This window comes from Amphiura filiformis, chromosome 7 (genome assembly GCF_039555335.1).
Source record: "Amphiura filiformis chromosome 7, Afil_fr2py, whole genome shotgun sequence".
In the NCBI taxonomy this organism is placed as follows: Eukaryota; Metazoa; Echinodermata; class Ophiuroidea; order Amphilepidida; family Amphiuridae; genus Amphiura; species Amphiura filiformis.
Genome location: NC_092634.1, coordinates 20,832,575 through 20,855,636, shown reverse-complemented (window position 1 = coordinate 20,855,636; position 23,062 = coordinate 20,832,575). Strand labels below are relative to the sequence as shown.

The window sequence follows — 23,062 nt, the reverse complement described above, 5'->3', positions numbered from 1 at the left end:
CATGTCATCATTGTCAAGTTTGCCATCATTGTCATGTTTGCTAAGCATTATACTTGAAGATGTCTTTTTGCTCATGTCTGTTTATCTGCTTGTGTGTGTATCTCTATGTGTGCTGCCTGGGAGTATATGTGTCTGTTGAAGGAAATGTCAACCTGTCAGCTAAACTGTGTCCAAATAGACGTCACGTCATTGCTTTTGTCCACATAGTCTACTTCATAGCTCCTTTTTGAAATTCATATTTCAATATTTACTCATCATTCAGAACAAGAAAAAACCGTAATGCCCCGTTGAAAAAGGACCCTTTTCTCTAGGCAGAGCAGTCACTGATATGGGGATGTGTTGTGTTTTATGGAAGTTTATAGCTGGGATGAATTGTTAATCAAAAGGGGAATGTTAAGCAGTCTAGTGTCCCACACGCCACGCCACTCCTTATATGTAAGAGTGTATGAGAGTGTGGTATAATGGTTAGGGTACTTCAGTTGCCTTTAGTGCATCAGAAGGTCCCGGGTTCAATTCCCGGCGGTGGGATATTGACTTGAGGTAAAAATGTCTGAAATTAATTGGCAACCCCGTGGTTCATTTAGAATTGCGTAAATGAATCATGAAAGTACTCCGTTCTTCGGAGGGGACGATGAGCCGCCGCGGCGCGCCGGTCCCGTGTAGAAAGAGCCATACCTGTACTTGCATCTCGCAGCCAGTTTCGAAAAGAGCGGGGTGTTAACCCCTGACTATTCCCAACCCGTATGGCACATGTACTCGTACATACGTTTACAGGAATTCACTTCAAATAATGTTTTACTGATAAAACTCTAAACGAACAGAATGTACAAAATCGGGACATTTATAATAATTATAATTTATAGCAAGGATTAAGACATCGACACCTTTTGGTACACTTTTGAGTAACCATGACAGAAGAGACCACGAGAGAATTCAATTTTCCTTCAAGCTCAATCAGATAAAGGTCGGCTCTTTTTTATCCAATTCATTTGACTTTATCCTTTAATAAAAATTCCCTTTAAAAGGAAAGCCAGCCTCAATGTAGAAGAGGTCTTGTAATTAGTTTTGGTCAATGTGAAAGGCATTTTTAGGATCACGCTTACATCTACATGACAGTCCACCAAACCATCAACGATGAGAACATGCACACTGAAACAGCAGAAAACATTAATTCCTAATCTCATGTCAACTCTTTTAATTCATTACATGTACTCCAAATTGTTCTGGTCTGTTTGTTTTGTTGTTGTTGTTGTTGTTGTTGTCGTTGGGTTTTTTGTCTTTTCAGCTTTTTACCCACGATATCTCAATTTCCAATTTTGTAATACCAGAACTTACGAACTCAATATCTTCGCTTAGGAATGTCCGATTTCACTGCTTTCGATATATACACTGCCGGTTTGAGTTAACTTACATGTACATTTTATTCTAAAATAACTTAATTAATTCGCAATGTATAGTTTAAGCCTACTATATTATAATAGATAGTGGCCAGCACATTTATAAAGGACTGGTTACTCACTACAATCTTCACTGTGTTTTTCTGAATGTGCTGATCATGTTGATTGCTAGTCGGAAACTCCTGCGAAGCTATGGACATGGCATCTAACATACTCCATTCTATAACAGTCTGCCTAGTGCCTTGTGTGTTTTCTCTTCAATCATTTTGTTGAATGTAATTTTATGAATCAAATAGTTATGTGTCATTTTATTTATAATAAAGAAGTTATTAAATTAATAAAGTAAGACAATTTATTTATCTATAAGTGCATGTCAAATGGGGTACATTGTTCAATACTATATGCATAAATTATGCCCATATTATAGCTAGGCCCTAAAAACTTTATTTTGCATCGGATTTTTCCCGTTGAAAAGACAAAACTGATGTTTATGATAGCAAACCATTTCATCAATAACATTTTGAGTCATTTTTATCCATAAAACGACACAGGATATGATAGATAACTACTTTCACATCAATATGGTCCATATGATCACAGATTGTTGAGAATCTGTGATATGATCCGGGGATATGATGAAGATTTTGATTCTATAGATCTGTTATCAACATGATATCACGCTGTTCAGTGGTCAAGGAGTAAGGACCCCCGGTCAAGGACACTGATATTACATCATAGGTGATGTTAGATTATCTTCTGCTGACCATATGATGCTATATATATTAACTATTATTGTTACATTTAGGCCTTTAAACTTTTAAAGTCATAATTAATTAGTTCAAACATAACTTTGGTAATACTCACTCGTTTTCGTTCGTTGAAACGGCAAAACATACTTACTTTTCCTAACAAATCGAATTAAAATATTTTTAAAAAATTTAACCACAAAAAGTAAAAAAAAAATCATTCCAATACCACTAAAATATAATCTCTTGAGTAAACTGACCCCAAACCTGAAACAGGTACCAGCCCCGAATGGGCTGGCGAAAATGTTGAATTAACTGAAAAATTCGGGAGTTCCCTTCTGATTAATTAAGGTCCGGCTAGTTTCCCTTAAAACTTTTGCCTAATTAGTTTCATTATTGAATAACCGGTATTATATTGCTTTGCCATTGATAATTCTGCAAAATATCACAAGGGCTTATTTCATTCTTCAAACTAACAAAGAATTCAGTTAGCTTACAAAATTAAATTATTTGGAGCCTATTTGTTTTTAAATAAAATTTGGCCCTTTTATAGAATTTACTTGTCTAAACATCTAGCCATGTGGACCAAATTAATTGAAATCACAGCTTCTCGTCATAATCTTATAGTTGTATAAAAGAACATTGATTCTGAAGTGTTTATTTTTCATTTACTTAATAATAGAAAATACGATTTACTATTGTACTGTCGGTACTTTTTAACTTCAGGTTCAAGTCCAGTGCTCGCTTTATTCTCTCGCTAAAAGATGCGTATAACACGCCGGAGATTTAACGGAACATTTACTCGGGGAAGCTACGGGTAACTTAACATGATCACTCCGCCCAGACCACTGCACTAAGTTGAACACTAAGTAGGGGAAATTTGCCAAGCTAAATCAATCTGACCGTGGTAGTATTGTTAATTAATGCTCTGCATGCTAGCTATATATATATATATAGGCTTCAATAAAAGTCCAGGTTTTGAGATATTTTCTCAAAATATCAAGAGCTATCTTAAGAATTACTAAACCAATACTAGGCTTGTTTGTGCTCATTTAAACGCATTTGTCATGCTGATTCCAAATATGGTCATGAAAATTTACAATTCTAAAATTTTTGAATTTTCGATTTTTTTTTAAAACTTGTCGTCCGCAGTCCACACCAGCGTGGACAGAGTTACTATTTCATGCCAATTTGATTGTGTATCCGGCCATGTTACAGGTCTGATGATAATCGATGCCTTTGATGTTCATAACAATGTGTTGGTGTTGGAAAAAATGTGGGTCATTATTGAACAAGTTCATTTTAAGGATTCAAAATGCATCAACAATTTAATTGATTGTTGACCGATGATACCATTCTTTTTGTCAAGCCATCTATTTGGTGGGAAAAAACAAGTGCATGGATGAAAACAGAAGCAATAAACCAGAAAAGTTTTAAAATGATTCCTATAGCTTCCTATTATTCCTCGATATTTTTAGTGGGTTCCAGTTCATAGATAAAATAGATGAAGGACGATTTCTTAGTTGTCGCAGTTAAACTTTTGCCTACATTATTAATTTGACTATCTACTGAAGATAGTAACCGAGTAATTATTTCTTTAGGGCTTTACGGCATCATTGCTTACGTGATTTAGCTATCTACTGAAGATAGCAGGATCCGATCTATTTTTTTATTGTTTACATAAAATTATTTGACTATCTATACTGAAGATAGCACGATCCAACTGAAGTAGGCCTATAATGATCTTTTCTCTTATGCGGCATCCATGCTTACGTGATTTGGCTATCTACTGAAGATAGCAGGATCAGATTTATTTTTTGATTCTATGGCATTTGTGTTTACATAAAATTCTTTGACTATCTATGCTGAAGAGAGCACCATCCAACTGAATAATGGCCTTATCGATTATACGGCATCCGTGCTCACGTGATTTGGCTATCTACTGAAGATAGCAGGATCGATCAATAAATGATCTTTGCGATTAGGCAGCATCTGTGCTTGCGTGATTTGGCTATCTACTGAAGATAGCACGATTCAATAAATGATCCTTTCGATTATGCGGCATGCTTGCTCACGTGATTTGGCTATCTACTGAAGATAGCAGGATCAACCGAGTAATTATTATCTCATGAACGGGGTGTTGCTTTCTCTCAGATTGACAGAGAAACTAATTTAACGTTGGCTGGTTATAGTTATGGTTCGGATCTGGTTAGATATTAGAGTTATGGTTAGGGTTAGAGATTGGGTAAAGGTGAGGGTAAGGGTTGGGTAAGGCGGTATACTATAGAGTTAGGATCCGGTTAGGGTTGGATTTGGGGTTTTGGTTCATATGACTAGAGTTGGGTTTGGGTGGGGTCTGAATTACATATATAGTAGGGTTATCGTCAGAGTTGGGGTTGCCAAAAGGTGCGTACGCTCGTTGATATCAAATGGTATAAGTCGGCCAGAAACTTTTCTTTTTTTGTACATAATTGGCTGGTTTCTGTGTCAGGTAAATTACACGACACAAGAACTAGCAATTCCCTATGGATTGATTGATTGATCAATGCAAGTTTTCGGATATTCAGCCCAGTTCCGATCCGTAAAAAATCTACGGATTCCAGCCTTTTGTCACTCTACAATCTGACAATATGTTCTCTTATTCTCACAACAAAGTGGTATAAAAAGCAAAATGATATGGTGTTATTTGTATACGGAAAAGAATTGAAATACGAACAATATCAGGACAAACATAATGCGTCTCGGAACAGGTGTTTAATAACATTCTTTTCTCGGGGAAAATAGGATTGGTGTGTACGCTGTCAAGCAAGATGAGAAAATGTCCAAATTTAAAACTTTTAAATATAAATCCTTACATTTTCTTATACAAAACCACTGTTTATCATAACACTCCGTTGGCATAGTAACAATTTTAAAATTGACTGCGAAACTGTTTCGCATGACGACACATATTTCCCCAATTAAAGATTTCTTTAAAACACCCCTATTGACAAATCTTTAAGTGAATGGTTGTATTTCTAAAGAATACCTAATATGTAAATAAGCATAGAAAAAATGGGTGAGGAGAGTCTGAATATGCCAAGTCTTCAAAACACTAGTTTTCTTCCAATTTTGTCGAGATTCATGATATGCAAAAAGTTACGGGTGCACTGGTGGTCAAATGTCAATGTCTTTACTTTACAGATTTGTCTCAAGTGCTTCTATGTAATGTTACCCTCCTATATCATAATACACATAATAGGACTAAACAAGGTTGCTGAATTTAATAGGTTCATTTGACTCGGATTGAAAAGTACATTTTGGATTATGCATATCCAGTGTTTGGTACAATTTCAAGTTTAATTGTTCACGGCTTTTATTTAATATAAAATTAAAAAGCGTGTAATGGACAACTTGGTATTGTTAATATCGAGCTGCCATTTTGGCTTTACAAATCGGGGCGTGGATTCCATTTTTAGCGAAAACAAATATCAGCACAGATTTCGTCTTTACATTTTAGCTTTGGCAGCAGTTGGCCAATTCCGTTCAAATAAGATCATTATTGTTGAATTCGAACAATAAAATGTAAAATGCTGATGAATAGGCTATGACTGTTGGCCCATTGGGTCGTTGAACAATTGACATGGCCTTTGGGACTTGTCAAACGTCTCACTGTCAATACATGATCATCACTTGATGGAAATGTGAGACTTGTCCAAAGTCTTTGTGATATGTTACAGACTTTGAAAAGGATAAAAGAAGAAAGTGGGAATCACTGCCAGTGAACTATAGGTGGAAAGTGTAAAAACCTTGTTGTAGTGCAAGAATTTCGAATTGATCGCATTTCCCTTCGGTCATATCAATCAAGTTAACATGGTATTGGTAAATACTAGGCCTAAAGACACCTGCACTGAAGCTGGCTTCAGGGCACGTGACGTGATGGCGCGCGAGTCAAAGAAACTTTGGAACTTAAATAATTTCAAATTCACCAAATGTCTAATGTCTTACCAAATGCTTTTAAGTTTAATTTGACTTCACTGAGTGGCTTTAAATTTGGGTTTGCCATGTTTATTATGAAAACGTTTTTTTTTCTTAAAAGATTAAAAAAAGCACTGAAATTACATATATTTTAATAGATTTTGTGACTGCATAAATTCAATTATTTGCTAATTTTACATTACCCCCAATAAAAAATGTGCACGGACCGGGAATCGAACCCGGGCCTCCCGCGTGGCAGGCGAGAATTCTACCACTGAACCATCCGTGCTCTAATGAATGCAGTTATGTAATGAACAGATGTATAGAATCACCTCTCACACACGCAATTTTTTGGCCTTCTTCTGTTTTTATCGACATGATCAACAGCATTTTCAACATGAAGCAGAGTGGCGCAGCGGAAGCGTGCTGGGCCCATAACCCAGAGGTCCAAGGATCGAAACCTTGCTCTGCTATGTAACTTTTTTTTCTTCCAAAAACATTTATGGGCTGCAGGCAAAAAAACAAACGTTTTTTAAAACTCAACGTTTTAAATAGGTTATATTTTGGGTTTGGGTTTTGGTAAAAACGTTTTAATAACATTAAAATTCAGATTATATAAAGGTCATGAAAACGTTTTTAGAACATTTTGTATGAAAGCACTTGTAAAATGTTTTTGGAAACATATTGCAAAAAGTTAGTCAAATAGGAACAATTTGGAACTTCAATAATTTAAAATTCACCAAATTTCTTTAAGTTCAAGACCAAATTCTTTTAAGTTTAATTTGACTTCATCAAGTGGCTTCAAATTCGGTTTTGCCATGTTTAATGAAAACGTTGTTTTTTTCTTAAAAGATTTTTTAAAAAAAACATTGAAATTACATATTTTTCAATAGCTTTTGTGACTGCATAAATTCAATTATTTGCTCATTTTACATTAACAGCCAACCAAAAATTGCACGGACCGGGAATCGAACCCGGGCCTCCCGCGTGGCAGGCGAGAATTCTACCACTGAACCATCCGTGCTATGTTGAATGAAGTTGTGTAATGAACACGTATATATAATTACCTCTCACACACGCAATTATTAGGCCTACTTATGTTATTATCGACATGATCAATTAGCATTGCAATACAAAGCAGAGTGGCGTAGCGGAAGCGTGCTGGGCCCATAACCCAGAGGTCCAAGGATCGAAACCTTGCTCTGCTATGTAAACTTTTTTTCTTCCAAAAACATTTATGAGCCAAACATTTTTAAAAGGTTTTAAACAGGTTATATTTTGGGTTTGGGTTTTGGTAAAAACGTTTTAATAACATTAAAATTCGGGTTATATAAACATGATAATAAGGTCATGAAAACGTTTTTAGAATGTTTTGTATAAAACCACACTACATTTTTATTATGTTGTCAAAATGTTCTTGTAAAATGTTTTTGGTAATATATTTTGCCAAAAATGTAGTCAACGCTTAAATAACATTTTCATGATTATGTTAGAATATTTGCAATAAGGGAATTTCTAATTACTTTCCGAAATTTCTGAAACTGTGCATTTTATGAAATAAGTAAATATTTGTAATGATTCCGCGTGCCTAATTTTATTGGTTCATTGGATTCTTAGAATACCCGTGATTTTGGCGGGGAGAAAGGGCTTTAAATATTTTCATTACTTCTGTTACAACACACCTGCACATTTGTGAATTAAACTGCAACTGTTTCTTGGATTGGTTTCAGATTAAAAAAAACAACCAAAGTAGCCTAATATTTGAAATCAATCTATCACCTGTTGCTTCGTCGAACTCTTTACGAAGAATCCAAACAAGAGTTTGTTTCATGAACACCTATCCATATAATAATACTCGTTATTATAGGCAAAGTAAAAAAAACATGTTTATTGTTCAGCCTTTAAAAATAAGAGGTGGCCCTGGGGGTGTTGTTGTTGTTGTGTAACTTGAAGAGGAAGAGGCTCTTAACTTGTAAAATCTTTTTATTTGATGGTTCTGAGTGGTTGATTAACACAAACACGGCTTATATTATTTGGACAGAAGCAAATCTACAGTACCGTAGAAACCCGTCTATAAGGAATAGAAGCGACTGTGATGATAGCATATTTCACGCTAGCGCCCTCCACAATATTATATCATTATGGAATTTGAGCAAATCATTTACCGACACAAGCAGGTATACAATGTATTATTTTATCTTTATTTCGCATCTCACGAGCATAGCTCACTTGGCAAGGCATAAGACTTTGGTTCTTTAGATCGGAAGATGGTGAGTTCGAGCCTCATCACGGTCACACAAACTTTTATAAACAAAATATTGTTCAAACTTTTCATTTATATTTTCTTGCTTTTTCTAAAGACTCCTTTCGTGATCATTTTTTTTCATATTTAGTTTAATTTATTCTATTGTTTTTCTTTTATTGTTTCTTTTCTTTGTCTTTTTTCTTGTTTAATTTAATTTTTCTTTATTTTCTTTGATTCATATAATATTGGCAGGATAAGGAGAGGAGGGAACTAAAGACCCATTCAGTGATTTGCTCATCCGGACGATCGTAAAAATCATCAAAATTCACCTTTGTCATTGTCATAGATGTGGTAACATAGCCTGCTAGTGGTTCAGCAGAAAACCGTGTGACACATAATATACATTTGGCTACATTTTATTATACGATAAATACGAATTTATTAAACATGGTAACAAATATTCTCTAGCAGATCGGTTATACGATGGAACTGGTAGGCATAGGCCTATTATAAATTCGGGATATTAAATATCTTCCTGACGAGACAGATCTGCGCATGTGGTCAAAGACGATTCCTTACTAGCCACAGACCGTCCGCTGGAATTAGTTGAATCGCTATGGCTGTTGGTCGGACCTCTCATCTCTCCACATCGATTGTGACCTATCCCCGACATTGCCCTTATGAACTCACATCCTCCTGTTTTATTCAATACGCTGGCGAAGTTACGTAATAATCGGATTAACTACCATAGCAATAGGTGAAAACAATTTTTGAATATACCGCGTTATACACTGATACGTTCAGGCGGTACCTCTTCATTGAACCATATCATGCTGCACCTGTAAGATCTTTGAAAAGACCAGTTTTGTATTCAATCTATGATTGCAGACATACACAGTACAGGTGATGAGTGTAACCTGCTTGTAGCGCAGCGCGATATGTTCAAAATTGTTTTCACCTATTGCTATGGTAATTAATCCGATTAATTACGCAACTTCACCAGCGTATAATGGCCGAATAAATTCTGACCATCACTTGGCTTGTTGGATTCGTCTATACTACAATTCGCTGTCGAAGTGACGTAATAATCGCAATAACTACCATCAAGCAGATTGCACTAATCACCCGCGTATGTCACCAAACATAGATTGAATACCACTCTTTTCATAAATACTAATCTTACATGGCGAGTGATTAGCATTTCTTTGACAACTATGGTTTAATGCATAGGTGCCACGTGAACGATGAAGTGCAGGGCTATATATTCGAAATTGTATTCATCAATTGCTATGGTAGTTAATCCGATTAATTAATCGACAGCGAATAGCCTATAGTATGGGTTCAAGTGGAACAAAAAATAGTGTATGTCCATTGCTAGCTATGGTAATTAATCATGTTAGTGTTTACATCACTACTTCGGTGAAGACAAGAGAAGTGTGCCTTCTCTACCAACGCCTGTGATATAACAGGTGCAAGCGAAACAAAATTGAATGACCAGAATAGTTTCCTTTGTCAGATGAATTGATTGAAGTTTTTGAAGACACTCTATTCTTGATGGGACAATAGATTCAAATATGGAATAATTATTATTCCTCATCTATTTTTTTATTGAAAAACTGCAATTGTGGCAACAGAACAATATTTATTTTGATTTCATTTCAAGTAGAAACAAAATCGTGCTTAAGCCAAAAACGCACCCTACCTCAAGAATTGGGATGGCACAAAGGTGCAACATAGGTTTTATTGCAAAGACGAGGACAGACAAGTAGTTACAACACATCTGTCTAACCGTGGGTTTCGCTATTATTTAGAATAAATGCTTTTACTAGTTTCTATAAAACCACAAAATTACTAAAAAAAACTATAAAAAAAACTAAAAAAACTATAAAAAACCGCACCTAAAATTAAAAGTAGAAAGGTAGATTTGAAGAAAGATAAAAGAACATGTCAAAAGTTAAAATTAAACGAGAATGAAAAAACGGAACCGGTGCCCGGACCATGCTCTCTTCAGCATGTCTTCAGTTCCAAAGTCTGACGCTCTATCAATTGAGCTATACGATCCTGATATACGAAACAGTCGTTATAATGTCAATACAATTGATTGGTGTTACAACATACTTAGATGGTATGCATAGCCACCCAGTGCCAGTATATATTTGCTCAAACTCCAAATACAACAAGCAACCAATTTTATTGAGGGCGTTTCTTAGGTATATCCTTGTAGACGGGGTTTTACGGTATTACCAATAAAGATGTGCGACTCGATCGACAGCCTCATCCTCCCACTTTTTCCTATCAAAATAGGGTATTTTGATATCAGAAGAAAGCTCATTATTTGTCACAGAATCCTGGTGAAATTTTAATATATGTTTCGTTTAGATTTTATGAACGAAAAAGTGATAGCCTCATCCCCAATGTGGTATACCGTTCTATGGGTCGTTGTAAAACACGTTTTTTTACTTCTATTAATCAAAACCGCTAAATTTACCTCAAAACTTGTGAATCATATTATTTTGTTGCAGGTACAAAATACAACGACCACCTATCTTATCTGAAACATATTTTTATAAGAAGAAGAAGAATTATACCTGAAATAAAGAAAGAAACAAAAAATCAGAATCCTTAAAAAAGGACGGGCGGGTGCTAAACATTATTATTTTTACATTGCCTTATAGAACCAAAAGGAAAAAAAAGGTTGGAAAAAGTCGGAATGTATAGACAAGGCAGTTTCATTGTGGCACACCTCTACCAAGTTTAAATCAACTTAATAGTATTTCATTATTTATATAGAAATCGGGTAGTTTTATTGTAGCACACCTCTGCCAAGTTTAAATCAACGGAATAGTATTTGATTATTTACACAGAATGGTGTTATTGTTATTGAGCCGATTGTCGAACGGATCATAAGATGGTTGACAAAACTTCCATGCTTTGAATACTAATTTACTTAGCGTTAGCGTTTATCGTGCCAAATATAGAGTCTGGGAAATTTATAAATTGTTTTTTGCACTCTTAAGCTCTATTATGCCGAGTCTGGTGGTCCAGTGCATTGATGATTGTCCGATGTATTGTTGTTGAACCATGTAGAAATCAAGAAAACAAGTATTTTTGTGTAAGAAATGAAAGAAAATCTAACAAGCGAAACGTGAAATTATGTATAAAAAGGTGTCTGGTCCGAATGCAGCCGTAATATTGGATTCACACGTCGACGTGTACATAATACGTGGTTAGTGTTATCGCACCGCGCATGTGTATATTGCTATCTACTGAAGATAGCACTGTGTTATCTGTGCTACGCTTGACGCGTGCTGATGATCTCTGGATGATGAGTATGAGTGGAATCATATTATTTCAGATATTAAATCAAGTGTGAAAAAACGTAAGATATCACTCTGTTCTATCACCTATTTATGACGAAGTATTACAAAATTGAGTGGGGCATTTCAATTGTTTGGTTGACTAAACGAATTGGAATTTTTAATTGACTGTTTGTCTTTTTTTATGTGCTTGTTTTCTACATCAAGTTTGACTGAATGTTGACATAAACTGCCAAATGTTTGAAAAGAATATAAACTTTCCAATATTTCTGTTAAAAATCTTTAGGCCGCATATGTTCAGATGGCAAAACTACAATTTTGCACAATCTGATGAAGACCGTATCATGGTAAGTGGGTCTCAGCGTTACGAAACAAAAAGTCCATACTTTTGATTCAGATTTTGTCTCGCATATTCATGAAAACGCAATTCTCGATTTGTAACAACAAAACAAAACTTGTTTAAAATACACTTTTCTGACCTCTAAATCTGTTAAAACGTATGAACTTAACCCGTTTCACACCATTCTGTTTTCAGTTCAACACGGTGAACACCTGACGAGAATGCTATGAATGGATAATATCTCGATTTACTATAGCTCATGAATTCAAAAGATTTTCTTAATACATTTTATTTATAATATTATCAGCATCATAAATCCTATCATTTTTCCATCTTGCAAAGAAATCTTGTTAACCATCGAGTGGTAAACACGGTACCAGGTAAAAAGAACATGGTGTAGAGGGTGGGATCTAAGATGTATTATTTTCCTATATCAAACTAATCGTGGAAAAATCACTAATCTAATACGTTTGGTCTTTAGTTTTCTACACAGATTGGTGGTGCTTAAGCAGTGAGATTATACAATTAGCCCGGAGTTAAAGATCGCTGTCTTAAGTTAAGATTGCTGTCTTTAAAAAGGTGTTATACTCGGATTAGGTGTACTGAGGGTAAAATAGCGGTTTCTTAGTGTTATCAGGGGAGAGGCATCTTGAATAACACGTGTCGCCCGCCAATAATTTAGCTCAAGACTTGTTTGATAAACTTTGAGATGGAGTTTACATGGACGACAGATGGAGAGAGTCAAAGACAACAGAGACAGACAGAAGGGCCGACAGATCGACAAAGATACTTTGAGACTAAGCGAGACTTTAAGAGACAGACAGAAACATAAACCATTGGAAACAGAGAGGGAAAGTAAAAAAAGCGAACGAGGAAGAGTGAGGGACAGAGAAAGCACAAAAGGCATGAAAAGGGAGCGAAAAAGAGAAAGAGAGACATACACAAAGATAGTGAGACAGAGAAAGATGGGGAGAGAGGAGGAGACAAAGGACTGGGATGGATGAGAACGAAAGAGCCATAGGAGGATGGAGAGAGGGCGAGGGAGGGAGGGAGGAAGGGAGGGAGGGGAAAGGTAGAGAACAGGAGAGAAAGAGGAAGAAAGACTGAAAAGTTGAATTGGGCTGTTCCTGTTCAAATCCATACATGGAAGACATGTATAATCTCCATGACAAGGGGTGTATATCTTAAATGGAATCACCCATTCAGGTAACCCCGTTAAAAATTCATGTCTTCCATAGGGGTGTGTGGATTTCTCAAAATATGTTCTTCATGTTTTCTGACCTGAATAAATGTTTAACTTGATCTCTATAAGGTTCAGTCTTCGAGGCTGAACCAGAAGAATATTCTGCAAAGGTAAAAGAGAACTTTTCTTGATTTTATATGGTGAAACGCTCTATTTGGTACCGGCCGCCGATGTCAAGAACTTTTTAACTCGAGGGTTCTACACTCTTAGTGCAACTTTTTTGTCCTGTAGGAGCACTCTCAGGAAATAAGGGTGGTTTTTATATGTTCAAGAACTCAAAAAGTTCATGGTAGAACCAAAAGGGGTTCTAAAGACCCTTTGAAGAACCTTTAACGGTTCTTTGAGAACCTTTGCAGGTTCTCCCTGGAGTACAGTCAAAGAACCTCTTTTCTATGCATAGATAGCTAAGAATCCTCCTAGAACTTTTTAGAAGGAATTTAGGAGAGGAACATATTTGTTCAGAACTTAAGTGATACCATCAAAAATCCCCATTTATCATATCTGAAATCATGGTAATGATAAGCATTCTTCAAATTACCATGTGTCAAGCACAGAATATTGGATTCGATCATTTCAGTTGCAGTTTGCCCAAAAATGTGTTGTTCTCGGTATTTGTTTTTGCTCTCCAAAAGTGTGTATGTCAACAGAAATAACGGGGGAGGGAAACTTGGCGCTAAACTTGTTGACAATCTCAAATCTGAAAATAGATTACGAATCAAAATGAGAAAAGTATACGAGCGTATTTTTCAAATACAATAAAAATGGCGCTTGGACAAACATTTAAGTATAAAGAGCACTTTAAACATTTGCATCTGGAATGTGATAACATCATCCAACATCTCGCGGAGAACATGAATAATACCACCTGCCAAGCCTCCCTCCTCATCTCGCCCAGATCTAGAGAACTTAAATTATGATAAACATGATAAAGACTATTTGCCTGATTATGCTCCATTTTTGCCACAAGAAATTTAATACATAATAAGAAAAGCATAACCATGCAGTGACCAATTCAAACAATTTTCTTTTTACATTTCTACATTTCCTCTTCAAGTATGTTGTTGTGAGGCTAGTAATCTTTGGTCCAATCACGCCAATGGAACCATATTGCCCTAAAGTGTTCCTATTATATATTTAAAGAAAGCGATTTTGAAGAAAGTTTATCATGGAATACCGGATGTCACTTCAAAATATGTTTGAAAATACTTTTTTCTTTAACAAGAACAAACAAGCAAGCTGTAAGAGAGCGTCGCGTCATTTGGCTCCATAGCGCTAAATGTTATATTGTTCGTTTGTTTGTGGGGTGTTTTTTGTTTGTTTCTTATTTGTTTGTTTGTTTGTTTGTTTGTTTGTTTGTTTGTTTGTTTGTTTGCATCTAAGGAAAGACAATATACCATATTCTGCTCGACAGGTTCACTGAAAATTATGAAATAAAAGAAAACATGTGAAAGTCGTTAAAAATATCAACTTACATGCTCGTTGAAATTTACGAAATACGTCCTAAATCAACTTGAACACAACTTTTTTGGAATATTTGTTTCATAACCATGATAACTGTTTTTGCTGTATTTAGTAACATTTTAATCGGAGACACGTGTAAAATAATCCTGGTTGTTTTCTGGATGTTTTTGGTCTAATGAAAGGAATCAAAGAAATGTAAAAGAACAGATATTTGACTTATTTGAAAGTAAAAACACATGTAACACGGTATCTTTTTGTGTAAAAGTTATAATCAGCAAAATAAAAAGTGTCAAAGCAAAAGTCGATGGTTCATATATTATGCATTACATTTTGACGGATACCGCACAAATCACCCTTTTTCCCGTAGCTTTTCTGAAAGAACTTTTTCTTTTTATTAATGTGTTGTAATCTTCGAAAATGCAGCAGTGTGAAATCAAATCTACATAAGGAATCTTTTTGTTTTATTTTGCTTAATATAACTTTCATTCAAAATGACACGTGTTACAGGTATTCTTAACTTTCAAATAAATAAAAATGTATGAAGTCAAATATTTCTTGTCTTACATTTCTTTGATTTCTTTCATAAAACCGACAACATCCAGAAAACAACCAGAAATATATACAGGTGTCTCCGATTAAACTATTAAATAATACAATAATATCAAAAAAAAGTTTGGAATTAAATAGCAACAAGTCAGTTCTCACACTCATAACTGAAGAGGATAATAAAATAGTAATCTCGATTGCAACTGACCAATAATAAACTAAACTGTTCACTTTGTGTGTTATGAGGCCCTACAGGTATACAGGTTTGCACCCAAGTATAAAATCTCGCACCTCTTCCCAGTGAACAAAAATACCTCTTTGTATTGTAAAACACCGATATGAGAAATTATATGAAAGGAAATATGATAAGAATCCTATCTAGAGTAATTTAATCCTAATTGTATGACGTTACTTAACTTCTTGACCAGTGACCGAAAACTTGGACTTTCAAGTTTGACCGTGTAAAGTTGCCCTTAAGTAACGCGTAAGCGTTACTACCACCAGGTGTCGTTGAATTCGGTGAGAAAAATTCAGCGTGCACAGGTGATCAGGTGAGTGGAAAGCTTTTGATAACGTTGATTGGTTCATATCATGGGAAAAAATTGAGACGCGATGGATTGAAATTATTTATTGTTTGAAGTTGAAAAATATGAATACAAGGCGATGACCATTTGATTTGGGCGCGATTTATAACAACAATCGTCATAATGAAAAGAGTGTAATGACGATAAGAACTATTGCGCATTGTTTGAACAATTTATTTTTTCCAATTTATAGCATTCCGTTTAGAAATATATGTATCTGAGATTGCAGCCTGTGAAACTTATTCGAGATCTTTGTAGTTGATATAAGTGTTCAATTTAAACCAATGATGTGTGGTTTAAATAGTCGAATTTGACAAGAAAATAAAAAGAATTGATTTAATCATGTTAATAGTTTTGCACTTATGGAATATATGCATTTAGTGGTTCGAGCCTTCTGTGCTAAATACGTTTATGTATATTATTGACCTTGATTACTTTGATTATTTTCTTCTCATGATTAAATTTTGCTCCGAAAAAAGGTAACATTTTCTCTTCAATTCATCAAAGCTGTTTCACATGTTGACATGGCACCGTGGAAAGACATTTTTGCCATGTTTTCAAATCAGTGCAAAGTAGGTTAGAATTGATAGCTTATAAGTTTTATAGATGGATTTGTGTGATTTCATTTTGCTTGTAAACAAAATATATGAGAAGAAATCTTTAAAAAAATCAAAAACAAAATAAGTTTATGCTTGAAATTTAATTTTTTTCTGAATTTCTCAACAAAATAAAATGCGGTAAATTTGCTCCCAAAAACGAAACTAGGAAACAATTTGCTTAACTTTAAAGTGATTATCCGATCCCCCAAAATATACCGGTACATATTTATTGACCTTGTCTTCATGATGTGCTTACACAGTTTTACATTTTTGTCAGAAAGTATAGTTTACCTCACTATACAGAGGAATATTCGTCCACAAAAGGAAGAACATGTAGCCATATCTATACTGAGGGATGTGGATTGTAATTTGAACATTAATTTGCAGTAGATTGTTTCAAATTATTTTTAAACAATTAATTTTTTTGCAACTATGAGTTAGTCTCTATATACTATAGGTCTCTCTCCCTTGATAGAGACAAGCTTTATCTTTTCGAAATGTTGGGACTTTAACTTTGTAGATTTATTTCTTTTTGCGCCCATTTTTGATGTTTTTAAATTAAAATTATTATTATTTAACTGTTTAACTTTGGTTTTCATAAACTGGGCTATGCGCATACACACCTGTACCTTTTGTACTAGTTGGTAGCGTGATATAAGCGTGCATGGTGTTTGTTTGAATTAAATACTCAATAAAAAAGGGTATAAATTGGACAAAAATCGAAAAGGTGAGTTCACTTTTGGCCCAAATTTAGCCATTCCCCCTCTAGCCAAGATTTTGTGGTGTACGGAAATGGTCCTTAAACCCCTATTCGATGGCTCTGGTAATAAATGCAAGCCTGGGGCCTTTAAAGCTTATATCTTTTGCTTAACCTTACCAATTCTATAACTAAACTTCTTAGTAAAGACTTAACTCGACAAAAACAAGTGCACTTAACGTGCTTACAGGTGCGCTCCGTATCATAATCAAGCTTTCTAATTATTGAGAGTATATGCTTAATTCTTAATTAGACACTACATTGTGATTACTTCATAACCACTAATTGATTTTTACATGAATCAAATCAGTTTTAAAAATCAGCATAAATTTTAAGTTTTCCACCGCATTATATGACCATAACTTGACTTTCGTTGACCACAGCAATTGTAGAGTTACCCAACACACATTTTGAACAATAAGCATACACAACTATTGTATTTTTATTATTATTACCGCCAATGTATTCAAAAATCTAATTTTGTTCTATTTATATGACAAAAACAGAAATGACAATCATATAAATGAATAAAATATAAATACTTAAAACTAACAAAAGTCTAGACTTATAACAATAAAATAAGCTTTTGTATATGTCCAGCCACACGATGTCCAGACTGACCCTTGTCAATATTTGTCAGACCAAAGTCAACACGAAATTTGCACCTGAAAATGCTGATTATGAGCATTTTAAGAGAAATATAAAAGCGTCTATTGAGGGCCAGGACGTGACTGCTAGTTTAAAACGCGTGTTTTGGAATTAAATTGTTGTCTTCTTGCTGTAGGGTATAATCAAACCCCAATCACTAATCAGAGACTAAATAATAAATTTGTAATATATGAAATAACTTTCAACTTCGATTTTTGTGTTGCCTTGATACAATTAATTATTTGAATTTGTCTTTTTGCAAAAATACGTATGACAAAACAGTCTGGCATCGAATTATAGTTGTATGCTTAAAGTCAATAATTACAATCGTATATATATGTTTTCAAAATGAACCACTGTTTTAGTTGGTTGGTACATGTATGAACAAGGTTTCCCCAAAACTGCCATTGGCCCTGCCGATTTCTTAAAAACCAAACAGTCTGCCTCAATTTGGGTATAAGATTTATAAATGCCACCTTTGCTTTCCACAGGTTCCGGGAAAAAATAACCCGAAATGTTTTCTGCACCTTTTTCGGACAGTACCATTTGTGGCGGATTTAAGGAGATAGAAAAAGTTATTCGGGCCCAACATTATGATGACAAAATAATAACTTATTCTCTGGAGTATTTGGTGCAGGTCAGTTCCAAGTTCCGGGGGACATAATTAACTTACGTCTTCGCCATTAAAAAATAAATTAAAATGGTCAGCAAAAAAATAAGGGTTTTATACGTTGTTTTGTAATTGTTCTTCTTCTTCTTTAACGAGATGCACACTTTATACATTAATTAATATTCTGAGGCCCAATTTTAGCGGGAAACCTGTATACTATAACAATGCAAAAAATGTTATATTAGCTTACTGTGACAGAAACCTTTCTTAATAGATGTAATTGGACCAATTAGACCATTTTGTGTCTTAACCCAATCAATCAAGCTACTAATTTGTTTACTAATTAGTCTTTCTTAATTAATTCAAGTTCAAACCACATACTTATTGTAATACAGTTACATATTTCCAAAATATATGTATATTGTTGACTAATTAGAAAGTAATTAGTCTCTCTTAATTAATTCAAGAAGAAACCACACACTTAATATACACTGTTACATATTCCCAACTATAAATGTAAGAGCGCCCCTAACTGACCACATAAATGTATTGGCACTGACAGACACCTGTGCCTATAGGGCTGAATTGTGGTGTCTGAGACGAGATTGTGGTGGCTTGGCGCGAAGTTGTATGCCTTTTTTTTATGAAAAATCTATAATGCATTTTAACCCATTCAATAATATATAGCCTATAATCATGAATAGTTGAAATAAAAAAGTGTTCTATTTGGGGATGTTAAAAGCTTTAAAAACCCGCAAACACCAACAATCGTGTTTTTTATCAACATTTATTTGCAATTTGATAAGAATTAACCTATGTATAATAATAAAAAACGTCTACGGAATCGTACTGCTCATGGTCAAAATAACATAAATACCTTATTATTATTTTCGAGTTAGCAAAGTATAAAGGTGCTATCTTCAGAAGATAGCATTGCACTGATACATTAGCTCGGCATGCATGACATGCATTCATATCACGTAATAGAGCTATAGAGACTCTGCGCATTCGTAAAGGTGTTCAAGATACACGGTATATTCTGTAGTCTCGGGCCAGACTGTGGCTATCACGAACATCAGACCGACACAAAGTGGCTGTGTAGGAGACTACCCAGCAAACACAAAACGTTTTCAACATCATTCGCAAATGGTTATAAAAGGTTGTCAGAAAACGTTTAAATGTCGGGTTATATAAAGGGTATATTAAGAGTATAAAACGTTTTCATAACCTTAAAAAACATTTTGATAATCTACTGCTCAGAAAACAAAAATGTTTTACAGATAACGTTTAAATGTCGGGTTATATAAAGAGTATAAAAACGTTTTAATAACATTCCAAAAACATTCTTGAAAACTTGATACAAAACATTCTAAACAGAATGTTATTTTGGGGTTGAAAAAATATTTTGCGAAAAATGTTTGCCCAAAATATTTTCAATAACGTTTTAAAAACGTTTTCATGACCTTTATATAACCCGACATTTAAATGTTATTAAAAGGTTTTTAAAAAACATTTTAAGAACATTTCTGTGCTTGCTGGGTTCAAATATTTTAACATAATGTTATTTAAGTATTGACACAATATTTGGCAAAAATGTTTGCAAAAATAGTTTACAATAACATTTTTTGAAAACATTTTAAAATATTGTTGTAGTGTGTTTTCATACAAAACGTTTTAAAACGTTATCATGACCTTTATATAACCCGACATTTTAATGTTATTAAAACGTTTTTACCTAAACCAAAAGCCCAAATATAACTTATTTAAAACGTTTTAAAAACTTTTTTGTGTTTGCTGGGTAGGTATTCTGTTGAATTGGGAGAAATCTTCAACACGGTGCTCCTGGAGCAAAGTTTGTTTTAAGTTGGTGTATTCAGAGTATCATGATTCCGTAAAGCTCCCAGAGCATAACATACTGAAGGGATTTGAATTTGCAATATATTTTGTAAACAAGATTTTAAAATCCTATTCACACTAGCATTTGACCACGTCATTAATTTTTGTTACTTTCTGACGATTGACGAGGCCATTTCAAGGAAGTGTAGCACGTAAACTGGCAAAAAAAATTCGCTGAATAATAATAATAAAAAAGACCTACACATTATTTTATTCACCAAATGAAAACACCATCTAAGTTGTAATGGTCAATGGGTTAAATGCAATCTTTCAACTACGGTTATTGTCAGGTGACTGTTTCAAAACGTTTTGACATATAAAGCAGAAATGCTACTTAAGATCGTGTGGCGCGAAACACATGGAGGTCGCTGTTTGCCATTTTGAATAGCCATTATCGGAACCTGATTCTGGCACTCTGCGGCCGCGGGTATACTCATGCTCATCGGAATTAGGAATTAGGGGGTATTTTCAGATACAGAAACGCGATTCGCGAAAAAAAAAGGGTTGCTCTTCATTTACGAATCACGTGTATAAATCATCGTAGTTTCATTATTCTTCATTAAGAATTATGCCCAAATCATTTCCTTTATTCTATTCGGCGCATATTAATCACATCACATAAATTATATCAACTTTCCTGATTATAGGCCTATATACGATACAAAAACAACCGCGCATTTAGGCTACGTAGGCCTATATCCTATGCGTTTCCGTCAGAAAGGGGTACTAGTATATTAGAAATATCGTTCGCGGTTTAGCGAAAAGGGGGGGGGCACTGTTGAAGGGCAAAAATATTCGCTAAAAATTAGGGTGTTTTTATCCTGAAAAATGAGATGCAAAATGGGGTGCTTTCAAAGTTCGCTGACGAGCATGAGTACCCGCGGATACACGGACTGTCAGAACCGGGGGTATAGGAACTGGTATCGAATGTCGGTCGATGTCGTGTATTGCACACCCTACAGAGGAGTTCGGATTTCCGGGCTTTTTATCCAATTTTTGGAAATTCAGACTTTTAAAGTGTCCAAAGGCAAAAAGAATCCAGCAGAAATATAATTCCAATAAGAAATCCTCAATTTGGGAGGATCCTTTTGAAAAATTCCGTAATTTTTCATTCGTTTATTTGCATTTCCATGCTTTTTCCAGTAACATTGTATATTGGCAACTGGAATTCCAATCGTTTTCAGGAAGTTAACTTGGAAATCCAGACATTTATTTTATTGAAAAGTTACTCCTCTATAGGGGGTGTGCACTTATTTTCTGGAATAGCCATTCATGTTGATAGCGAACATGATGCATGCTGCATGGTAATGAAATGGGCAAAAATCCACTGTCGCGGGTGCCGAATTCAATAGCTTTTGAGTCCTTTTCATTCCCAGCATGCATCCCGTTTGCCTACAGATTGCTATCAGCAATATACCTTAACTATTTGTGATTATTTCCACCTCCTTCACCATGTTTATTACTACTATAAGTATGTCCTATACTCTATAGGGGGTGCCAACTTTCTTGGTTATAGCATGTTAGGGGCCAAGTTTGCCCCGGCTTGGAGCATCCAGGGCAAAGATGATCATTTTTGCGGCGAGCATCATTCCCTGGTATTTCCGGGGAACTATAAGTTATAGCATCTTCCTGCTTCAAAATTTTTTTATTGGGACAATGATACAAGGTGAATTATCTGATGCAAAACGGGCCACACAAAAGATATTCTGGGCAATTTGTGGACGCTTATTTCCTTTTTTTTTTCGTTCTCCTTTTTTCGTTTTTGTCTTTTCCCCCCTTTTCCTCATTTTTATTTTATTTTCTTTGTCGATATTCTCTTCTGATTTTTTTTGTCGGTGTGGGGGCCATCAATTAACAAGTTTAAGCAGAATTTGTTATCATGTTATAATGAAAACTTTCGGGTATCGTGGTAATGTCAAATTGGTGGTAAAAGTACAAAATTAAAATAGGACAGTGAAAGACCAGTTTCAACACACTCACCATGATCTCTAAATTCGTACTATTTATTTTTTTAATGGAATAACATACTCATTTATTTTTGATCCCGTAACTATATTCGTGTTGATGAGATATACTGTTCATTTTGATTCTGCATATTATCACTTTGAGCCGACAATCTTATCAAAATGAATAGTTTCCGTTTTATTTTAATGTACTATTCAAATTGACAAGATCTCCAACTTATTATTTGACAAGATTATCCATTTCATTTTGACAATATTCTATTAAGTCCCCCTCTGACATGTTCAAATTTGATAAGTTGTGTCACTTTTGACAAGCATCTATTCATATAAATGAATAGATTCTTGTCAAAATTGACCCAATAACAATTAGTCGTTTTAGATGACGAAGCAATCTTACCAAATAATATCTTTGAATAGTTTCTTGTCATTTTGATGAGAATATCCGAGTCAATTTGAAGAGCAATCTATTATGTCCCCATCTGATTAGTTTTTCTTGTCAAATTTGACAAGTGAGTTTTAAGAGGGTGCTTACTAATCATAAACTGATAAAAGGTGAAGTTTATCACATCTGTGGGCAAACAATTTGACAAGGCACAAGCAATGCATACGTTTTCCAACGATATTTTCTGAAACCGGGAGTGTCATTTAACCAGTGTATAACATGTTTACAAATCGTACTTCGTGTTTGTCAACGGTCATCCGAGTGCTATCTACAGTAGATAGCAAATTTGCAAACTATCCAACTTTTCAAG

At 34.7% G+C, this 23,062-nt stretch overlaps 3 non-coding genes across 3 annotated transcripts; 1 reads left to right on the top strand and 2 right to left on the bottom strand.

The window, feature by feature from the left end:
- Positions 1-6,318: 6,318 nt before the first annotated feature.
- Positions 6,319-6,389, bottom strand: Trnag-gcc (transfer RNA glycine (anticodon GCC)). The gene has a single exon. It is a non-coding gene; the product is annotated as a tRNA-Gly (tRNA).
- Positions 6,390-6,501: 112 nt separating this feature from the next.
- Trnam-cau (transfer RNA methionine (anticodon CAU)) lies at positions 6,502-6,573 on the top strand. Its single transcript has one exon. It is a non-coding gene; the product is annotated as a tRNA-Met (tRNA).
- Positions 6,574-7,053: 480 nt separating this feature from the next.
- On the bottom strand, positions 7,054-7,124 carry Trnag-gcc (transfer RNA glycine (anticodon GCC)). Its single transcript has one exon. It is a non-coding gene; the product is annotated as a tRNA-Gly (tRNA).
- Between the last annotated feature and the right edge of the window lie 15,938 nt (positions 7,125-23,062).